This window comes from Silene latifolia, chromosome Y, assembly GCF_048544455.1.
Source record: "Silene latifolia isolate original U9 population chromosome Y, ASM4854445v1, whole genome shotgun sequence".
NCBI lineage: Eukaryota > Viridiplantae > Streptophyta > Magnoliopsida > Caryophyllales > Caryophyllaceae > Silene > Silene latifolia.
The window spans coordinates 459,125,955-459,135,708 of NC_133538.1; the positions used below are offsets into that span (position 1 = coordinate 459,125,955).

General features: G+C 35.5%; 1 non-coding gene across 1 annotated transcript; it reads right to left on the reverse strand.

The window, feature by feature from the left end:
• Positions 1–8,355: 8,355 nt before the first annotated feature.
• LOC141635795 (small nucleolar RNA R71) lies at positions 8,356–8,461 on the reverse strand. Its single transcript, XR_012540455.1, has one exon. It is a non-coding gene; the product is annotated as a small nucleolar RNA R71 (small nucleolar RNA).
• Positions 8,462–9,754: the final 1,293 nt, after the last annotated feature.

Sequence of the window (9,754 nt, forward strand, 5' to 3'; positions counted from 1 at the left end):
AATTTAAAATTCAAATTTTAAAATTATTGTATTTTAATTAGAATTTATTTCATATAAATGATAATTTTAAAGGTCAAATATGAGCATAAAATTAAATCGAGTTGAATTATTGTCAAAAATTTAGTGATGACTAATTTTTGAGTCCTAAGGGTGCTAAGATAATTAACTTGAGCTTAGATGTAATTTAAGTGTTAATTTGTGATTTTAAAAGGTTATTATCACGCATTTCCATAAAACCGGGTTATATATACAATATAAGTTAAATAGGGCGATTTGGCACATAATTTGGCATGATAGATACATATTATAATTCTGCATATTTCAATTGTTGAATGTCTTTTATTTATATAATTTTGAATTATGTAATTTTATCTTAATATGGCCTTAGTTTTAATCGATATTACCCGTAATGAAAGGGAATATTGATTTGGTTTTAATTTAATGTGATCTCGTATCACTTTTATTTTTACTAGTTTTTCCATTTTACAAATGTATAATAGGAATAGCTTTGTATTTTTATTATTATTATTTGTAATTATGGAGTATCTTCAAAGACGGTGACATTCGGAAAGGTGATCCGACGAAGACGGTGTTTTTGGGAGGCGTGCCACTTGAAGATTCAAGGGACCAAAGGAGTTGGTTTCCGAATATGTAATAGATTATTTGATTTTCTATTTTTAGGAAGGCCATACTAGGAATTTTTGTTATTGCTTTGCATTTCTTTTAATATGTTACATGCATTGCCAACTCACCATAAACAACAACATGCATATCATATTGAGTCATCGACCGTGTCAATTACAATTATCGTAGTTCACCGCTTTAGTTCACTTAAAACGTGATAGATAATAAATTGACAAGATCTCTCACTTTTAATAATTGAGAATTAGCCTTACCAAATAGTAGAAACCATGAATCCCAATTTCATAAGGAAGTAAATTCGGCTCACCGCGGTACTAAACTTGTTACATTGGGTAAGTGGGTAGTAAAATGTTATTACATCGAAATTTGGATTGAGCTCAATGGAAGTATTCGTGACCATAGTCGCATGTGTTCCGGGCTAAAAATGAAAATTAGTGTAATTTTTATCGACCGAGAGTTCTAGAAGTAGAATCGATTAAGAGATTAATCCACCGAGTTATATAAATAAAGGATGACTTGGCTCACCGTACCCGAATTAATATGAATTTGGATCTCGAAATCATTTATAATAGTTGGGTAGAGGTCACTATATAAATGCAATACTTGTTTACAAGTAATTTTAAAACGATAGATGTTAATTATTTCCTTCATTTCCATTTTTGTAGTTAATTATACGCAATGAATTCATCTAATACTCCTACACCAATCACCATTGATTCATGGCTCCAATCATTCGATGAAACATGCTCCGAGTATGACAATGATACGATTAGAGAATTACGCATTGGCATTGGTCAGGATGGAAATTTTTGCTTCTTTACCACCTCCACACCACCCACTCCAATATAAATGCCCACTACCTTGGTAAGAAAATCTTGTGAAGAAAATCTCTGTAAACAAAGGGCATCCTTGTTTGAAGACACAAGGAGAAATATTAAATTGAGTGGGAGTTCTAGCAAGAGTGTCCTTGAAAATGGAAGGAGTATTGGCATTGTTAAAGGGAAGGAAAAGATGGGTGAGAAACCCAAACCTGATAATGAATTGGAAATGGATAGTGGGACTACCAAAACCACGACCAAGAAGGGTGCCCAATCATATGAAGAATGTCATTATTGTAATGTCATGGACCATTGGAAGCGAAATTGCTCCAAGTATTTGGGAGATATCAAAGTTGGACTTGTTACTCCAAGTGGGACTTGGAAATATGGAAAAGCTAAACAAGAGTGATATAAATCTCCGACAAGGAAATGGAACTAGGGTAGCCGCCACTTCAAGAGGGACTTGTGTACTTGTTTTAGCTAATAACTTTGAGTTGTTATCAACATAATGGTGATTATGTACCCATTTTGTCTAAAATATTATTTTCATTTCTATGTTAGATATGAAAGGATTTGTATTTTGTTGAAAACAGACATGGCTGTGAGCCATGTCACTTATCTTTATGACATACAAGTTTTAGACACTTCCAACTGAAGCAAAGATATCTTCATAATACGATCCCAAAGACTCAAACAAAGTAATCCAAATGATTTATACATTTGGCAATTGTCAATTAGGTCTCATAAATGAGAAACGCATTAAAGGCTAGTGTCGACTAGATTTTATGAACCATTTGATTCTCAATCATATGGAATATGCGAATCTCGTCACCTTTTCAAAATGATTTGTACTCCCTTTAGTGGTAAAGGGACATGAGTAAGTGAATTGTTAAGACTAATACATGCAGATGTATGTGTTCTAATGAGTATCACCGCAAAGGGAATTTATGACTACTTCGTCACTTTTACCAATTATTTAAGTAGATATGGGTATATTTACTTAATCAAATATAAAGTGAAACATTTGAGAAATTTGAGAAATTTCTAAATGACGTAGAGAACCAATTGAACAAGGTACTAAAGCATTACAGTTTGATCGTAGTGGCAAAGATCTAAGTAATGAATTTGATTTATTAAAATATGGATTATTACCTAGTGTAACTACCCATAAGATCAAACTAATATGAGTCAGTTTGAGTAGTCAAACTCAATTTTGGGAATTTGCAATTCAAAACGGACAAGTAATTCTAAGCGGATGGTCAACCAGGAAATACCTAAAATAGAGAGTTTATTTAACAAATTACATGGATCAGACTGGCATATGACATGAATCAAGCTGCCATGATAGAGCTGGTCTTTTATGTGCAAATTCATCAGTCTAGACGAACTTCCAATTACTCCACCATATATGTTTGTAACTCACAAAGCTATCTCTTAAGAAGATAGAATTATTTTAACAGATAGAGTGGGAGTAGATTAGATCGTCACAAACATGTCTTATAGTTAATGAGTTACTTTGTGAAAGTAATGGAACTATAATCTATAAAGATAGAGTGGGAGTATAGCTCAGTGGGAGTTTATCACACATGTCTTGTTGTTAAAATATTGCTTTGCGAAAGTAATTGTATTATGACCTTGTCCCAAATTGACCTTGTTACATACGAGCCATAGCATTACAATCCAAAAATTGTTACTCAAGAGTAGATTTACTTGAAGGCGAGGGTCTCCTCAAAAGTAAATAGAGCTTTAGAGTACTTAAGTGCATAGATTGATATGAAGATGTTAATCAAGATAAATTATGTTAGGAATTGCCGCATTTCATTTTAATGTAGAATGTCAAATGATAATTAAAATTCGCTTTTCTAAAATGGGAATTTAGAGAAGGATGTGTTAGGAACACAAAACCTTAGATAAATATCTAAGAATCCTAACATCTTATGCGTAGCTTTCTTAAGTTATCCTAGAATGGTCTTAAGCAAGCGTTAAAGGATTATACTTTTCGTTTATGTGATAATAGTGAATGGTTTCATTTACATGATTGAAGAATCGTGATTATACATGAAGTTACGTGGGAGCCAGAATCATTTCTCCATGTCTTATAAGTTGATGACATATTACTTATTGAGAATAATGTACCAATGCCCTCTTATGTGAAAGAGTGATTGGAGACTTGGAAAAGGGTGCAAAGTATTCTAGATTTTTGAATATATGAGAGAGAATATTGGCATAAAGTTGAGAATCTTATGAGGATAAGATCTTTCGTATCTATTGTACATCAACAAGGTTGAATAGGCTGTTCATGTTGATGAAAGTGGAATTACTATGATGGAGTCATAGTCGTTCACTAAACCTATTAAGTTGTTGATTACATGAAATCGATTTCTAATGTTTCCGCCATTGGAATTATCATGTATGTCAATAGACACACATGCCATGATGTATCATATGCCTAGAGCATGATAAGTCAATAACAAGATAATTGCCATGATATGGTTTATGAAAGCCTTAAAGAACATCCTTGAGATTCTTGAGAAGAATTAAGGATTCGTTCATATGTTTGGATGATGAACTAAGTTATGTGTTGAAGGGTTGCACAAACTTTAGTTTCCAAACCGAAAAGGATATGTTGAAATCCTAGGATGTCTTATTGACTAAGGAGTAAGAGACTAGAAAAGTGTTTTAGTTTCGCGCATTGCAAATTCTACAAAAGGAATCTAAGTAAATTGTGATAAAATGGTCAACGTAGGAATTAAGGGTGAATCTCTCTACAAATGACTTTATCACAAGTTATGCGATAACAGTGGGAGCATCTTCTAAGTTAAAGAACCCAAGTCTGGTAAGAAGACTGGACATATACTTAGATAAATTCATGTCATTAGAATTGACATTGGATAGGAGGAAATAGCAATTGATAAAGTTGGAATATATGGATATAGGGTATATATCCACTTGCCAAGTTTTTATTGCATTTTAACTAGTGTTAATGGTACACTTTAGATTATATGATATGAAGCAGTAATAGTGTATTGACTACTCATATATGATAATCGCATATATCGTTTGAGTTTTATTAAACTCACCCGTTACCTTATTATATCCAAATGGGTTGTAGAGACAAATTGAACCCCATTAAAGTGAACTGGATTGACATGGTATTCGCCCCTAGTTGCTTATATGAGGTGACGTCTCGAAGTGACTAGAGTGTGATGCGATTGATGGCAAGTTTAAGTGCCATAGAGTCATATGGGATGACTAGTCGATCACATAGGCAGACTGTATGGGACAATCTGTCGGGCAGTGACTGCTTATACATATCTGGTAATTCATAAAGCCTGGTCGTGGCAAGAGCTACTAAGTATTCTTATGAGTCAATTCTTTTGACTAGAGACTATTCGCCCAAGTTGGCACAAATTTCTGATTAGCTTTGATTTATGCTCTACGACTATCGTAAATGAAGTCAAACTAGGTATATTTTGGGTTATGATGAACTGTGGCTAGACGAAGGGAATAGTGCGATAAGAATTGTACACCCCTTTGTCAGGGTTGTTTGAAATCTCAAGGCCACTCGAGGAATAGTTAACTGGAAATGCGTGGCCACGCTCGGAAGGTATCTGTGGTAGATAATTCCGGTCAGACAGTCACACTCCAGATCGAGGAAACCACTCAAGATATGATCAAATGCAAGTACGACCTGACAGACACCTTGCATTGAGTGGGAGATTGTAATAGGATAAGATAATTGGTGATGCACACTTGTCTCAGACAAGTGGGAGATTGTTGGAAAATGTGTCCTCAACAATAGTTCGATCACATGATTTAATATCATAATTAAATCTCATATAAAGAATACGTAAGGGATGATTCAATTATATAGTCAACTGATCAACATTAATCGGTAACGATTGGCTTGCTAGAGTTTGACGTTACTGTAGGAAGGTGGTGGTCAGTTGATCCCTTAAGGTCACACCTAATGGATGATGCCCTTATCAGTAAAGTTGATTAATTGTATGACGATACAAGTTAATCAATTTCTGAAAATTGAACAATTCATTTGTGAGAGGGAATATTCATATCTTATTTTAATGGGATATAATAAGATTTATTTTAGTAATAAAAATGCTTTATTACTAAAATTGTTTATTGTTTGAGAAACAATTGAGATAAGAATGAATGGTTGATTATATTTACAAGATGTTGTGAATTATAATTATATGACCCATTTTATTTATGTGATCAAGTATCAGTAGTCAATTTGTTGTATGTAATTTAATTCATTCATAAAATGATATTTTGTGATAAATATGCATTAAATTAGTTAATAACATGTAACATACTACATGTGACATATTGCGTGACAAATGACAAATTGACAAAATAAAATCGTAGTCCATTTTATGAAGTGGACCGAAATGGAGTTATGGTAGATTGTGGTTGATTATTGATGTGACCATAATTAGAGCACATTTAGTCCGCGAATTTGCCTTGTTCCCATGCTTTTTAGTGCATATTTGGGTCATTTATTGTCTTTAGTTCTTTGTTTTGTATATTCTTTGAGGTTTTGATCCCTTGGTAGGAAAGGAGTACAAACCTTGCATTTTCATGGCAAAATGAGACTAAATTGATTGAATTCAAATGACCAAGCATCAAGGAGAGACAAGATTGGAAGGCCTTTGTACATACTATAGTAGATGGGCAATGATGAGAAAAGATCCTTACATCCCCGAGGAAATCCCCAAGGATTTTATGAAGAAAAAGGAAGAAAAGAAGAAGAAAGCAGACTGCCCAGCAATCCGTGCGTCTTCCCCAGAAGACGCCCGTCTCCATCACCACAATCCGTGCGTCTTCTCCCCAAGACGCCCGGGCAGCAGCCCCAGAAGTCGCCAGTCTTCTCCAGAAGACGCCCGGGCAGAGACCACCGAATCCGCCCGTCCCGTGCTAAAGACGCCCGGATTCCAAGGCAGACCAATTTCGTTTCTTCAAGCTTCAAGAAAGATGCCCATCCTTCCAAAAAGACCGGCTTTTCCTTAAGTAGGGACTTAATCGTCATTTAAGCCCTTAGTTAACCCTAATTCCTACACCTAATCCCCACTATAAATACCCCATTAGTCTAATTAGAAGAGCATGTTCTTCTTAGCAATCTTTAGTGTAGTTAATATCAATTAAATCTCTCTTTAATCTTGTAATCAATAATTAATCAAGTTTTAATATAAGTTTTATTTCCTTAATCTCTCTTTTGTTCATCCTTTATTTTGGGTAATTGAAGATTATTTGGGTTATTATGGGGAGATTGACAACCTTCTAATCAAGCATCAAGTACTTCTTTTATTCTTTGCTTTATTATTGGAATCATTAGTAGGTATAATTCTCTTAACCCCTCTTTAATTTTTGTTAATCACTTTCATTTATTCATCATGTTTCATTTTGTTGGTATGATTGACAACCTTGCTATCATGTTCAACATGATAATGAGTGAGTAGTTCCTTAGCTAGGGTTAATGGGTAATTAGGGGAAACCAACATGGGGAATGATTCATGCTTAAATTAATATGCTTTCAGAATTTATTTTGCTTGCTTGTTGTGATCTCAACTCATGCACATGTTATGTTTGATGAAATGTGAGCCTATGAATCCTTACATTTTTTATCCATCACCTATCTTTTCAATGAGACTTGTAAGACATAAACCAACTCGAGTCTCATTAGACCATGCATGTTGTTGAGTAGGGAAGACTAAGTCGACTTGTAGGTGTTGTACAATCTAATCGATTCGGCTCCGGGACCCAAACTTTCCTAGGATTGTAAGATATAAACCAACTCGATCCATCACAACAATAATTGCTTGCTTATAATTTGAGAACATGTTTGTATGATCAATTCCATGAATTCCCTATGACCCCATGACAACCTAGTGCTTTTTATCAATTGTTTACAACCCTTTTAATTCATCTTGCTTGTTTACTTTCATTGCTATTTAGTTTAGTGACCTTCTACATCAACCCTAATTGTGACACCCCTAAGACACCACTAGTTGCAATAGAAATCTCATCTCAATTCCCGTCCCTTGGGATCCGACCTTTACTTGCCTCTTTACTAATTGTAGAGTTGTTTGTGAAGCTATAAATTGTGTTTTGGTCTAGGTGCTCCTAACGACAAGTTACCGAAAAGATATAGTCCCGACCAAAAAATGGCGCCGTTGCCGGAGACGGTGTTACTTTGATTTAGATTTTCTTATATTGTTATTAGTTGTGTCTTTCTTTGCCTTGGGGAAGTAAAACTCCTCAAGGTTTGTTCTAATTGTTTTCGAGTTGTTTGATATTTTGCATGTCTAGAAGGTCACAAGGTGACTTGTTACCCTTTGATCGTGAAATTGAAAGAACTTTGACAACCAATAGAAGACTTGCTAGGAGAACTTTGAGAGGTATTGGTGAGGTTGTAGATATTCAACCAACTATTGAGTTCATCAACCCTTTTGCAAGAGAAGGTGAGGAGAACCCAACACAAAATAAAACACAAAATCAACCCACAATGCCTAAGTTTTCATCACATTCCGTACCCACCGAGGAGAACCTACCCAATGGTACTCCCACACCACAACATCTACCCAGAAATTTTATTGCCAAATCCGCATTTATCCAATTAGTCGAAAGAAGCCAATTTGGGGGGATGCCTAGTGAAGACCCTCAATCTCATATGGAGACCTTTTGTGACTATTGTGATGCGATTTCTCAAACCGGTGTAACTCAAGACCAAATTCGATGGGTCTTATTTCCTTTTTCTCTAATTGGCATCGTGAAAAAATGGTTGAAAGGCCTTGATAAGGCTACTCTCGGAATTGATTCTTGGAAAAAGTTGGCTCTAGCTTTCTACAAAAAGTTCTATCCACCGGAAAAGACTAACATGCTAAGAGCTCAAATCACGGGCTTTAAGAAAAGGGATGAATAATCTTTGTATGAAGCTTGGAGCGATTTAAGGGAATTTATCGCTCATGTCCTCACCATGGACTTAGCGAGTGGTTCTTGGTACAACAATTTTGGAACGGTCTTTATGAAGATTCAAGGAACATTCTAAACATGGGATCAAATTGAATGTTCGCCGAAGTTGATGACAATCAAACTTGGAACAAAATTGAGGAAATGGCGGTCCATAACTCACAATATAGTAGACTTCGCAAGGCTACTAGAAGAGGAAAGCATGAAGTGGACTCCATTACTCAATTGGGTGCTCAACTTAGTGCTCACATTGATACCATCAATTTAAAGTTTGAAAAAGCTATGGCTAGACTTGAAGAAGCCTCAAAATCACCAAAGCATCATGTTAATGCCATGACGGCATCTTCATCAATCCCAAGTGGGATATGTGAGAATTGTGGAACTTTGGGACATGACCAAAGTGAATGTAGGGGAACAAATGAACAAGTGAATGCTTTCCAAGCATACAAAAGTGGTACCCCTTATTCGAACTATTAGAATGAAAACACCAAATTCCATCCAAATCTCTCATACAAAAGCCAAAATGTTCAAAACCCTCAAACAACATACACCCCACCTCCCATGAGAAACCAAAATCAAAGACCCTTCTACAACCAAAACCAAGGTTACCAAAATCAATCTCCATACAATCAACAAAATGACCAAGGTTTTGATGTTCAAAAAGCGGTCCTTCAAATGCAAAAAAAATCAACAAGAGTTTTTCACTCAAATGCAAAAAGATAGTCAAGCAAAGGAAACCACCATCGAAAACATCCTAGCTCACACCAAAATGTTGGAAACCCAATTGACCCAACTAGCATCTTCATGTTCACAAAGACAAAAGGGGCAATTACCACCTCAAAGTAATCCCCCAAGACATGAAACGGTTAGTGCCATTCACTTGAGAAGTGGTACAAGGTATGAAGCACCGAAGAAGCAAGTTGATGATGAAGTTGTGGAAGCTAGTGATAAAGAAAAAATTATGCAAAACTCCAAGGATGGAGAACTATCAAAAGAAGAAATTTCAAAGAAAAATGAAGATAAGGTCAAGGAGAAGGAGCCCATTGTGATTAGACTTCCTTTTCCAAGTCGTCAAGCCAAGCCCAAATTTGATGACCAAATTGGAATATTTATGGAAATTGTGAAGAATTTGGAAGTCTCAATTCCTTTCACGGAATTAATCAATCACATGCCGGCCTATGCGAAATACATGAAAGACATCCTCACAAAGAAGAAGTCGATCCGGAAGCTTGAGACTATCGCCTTCACTAAGGTGAGTAGTGCAATACTTCAAGGGAGTTCACCTCCAAAACTCAAAGATCCGGGAA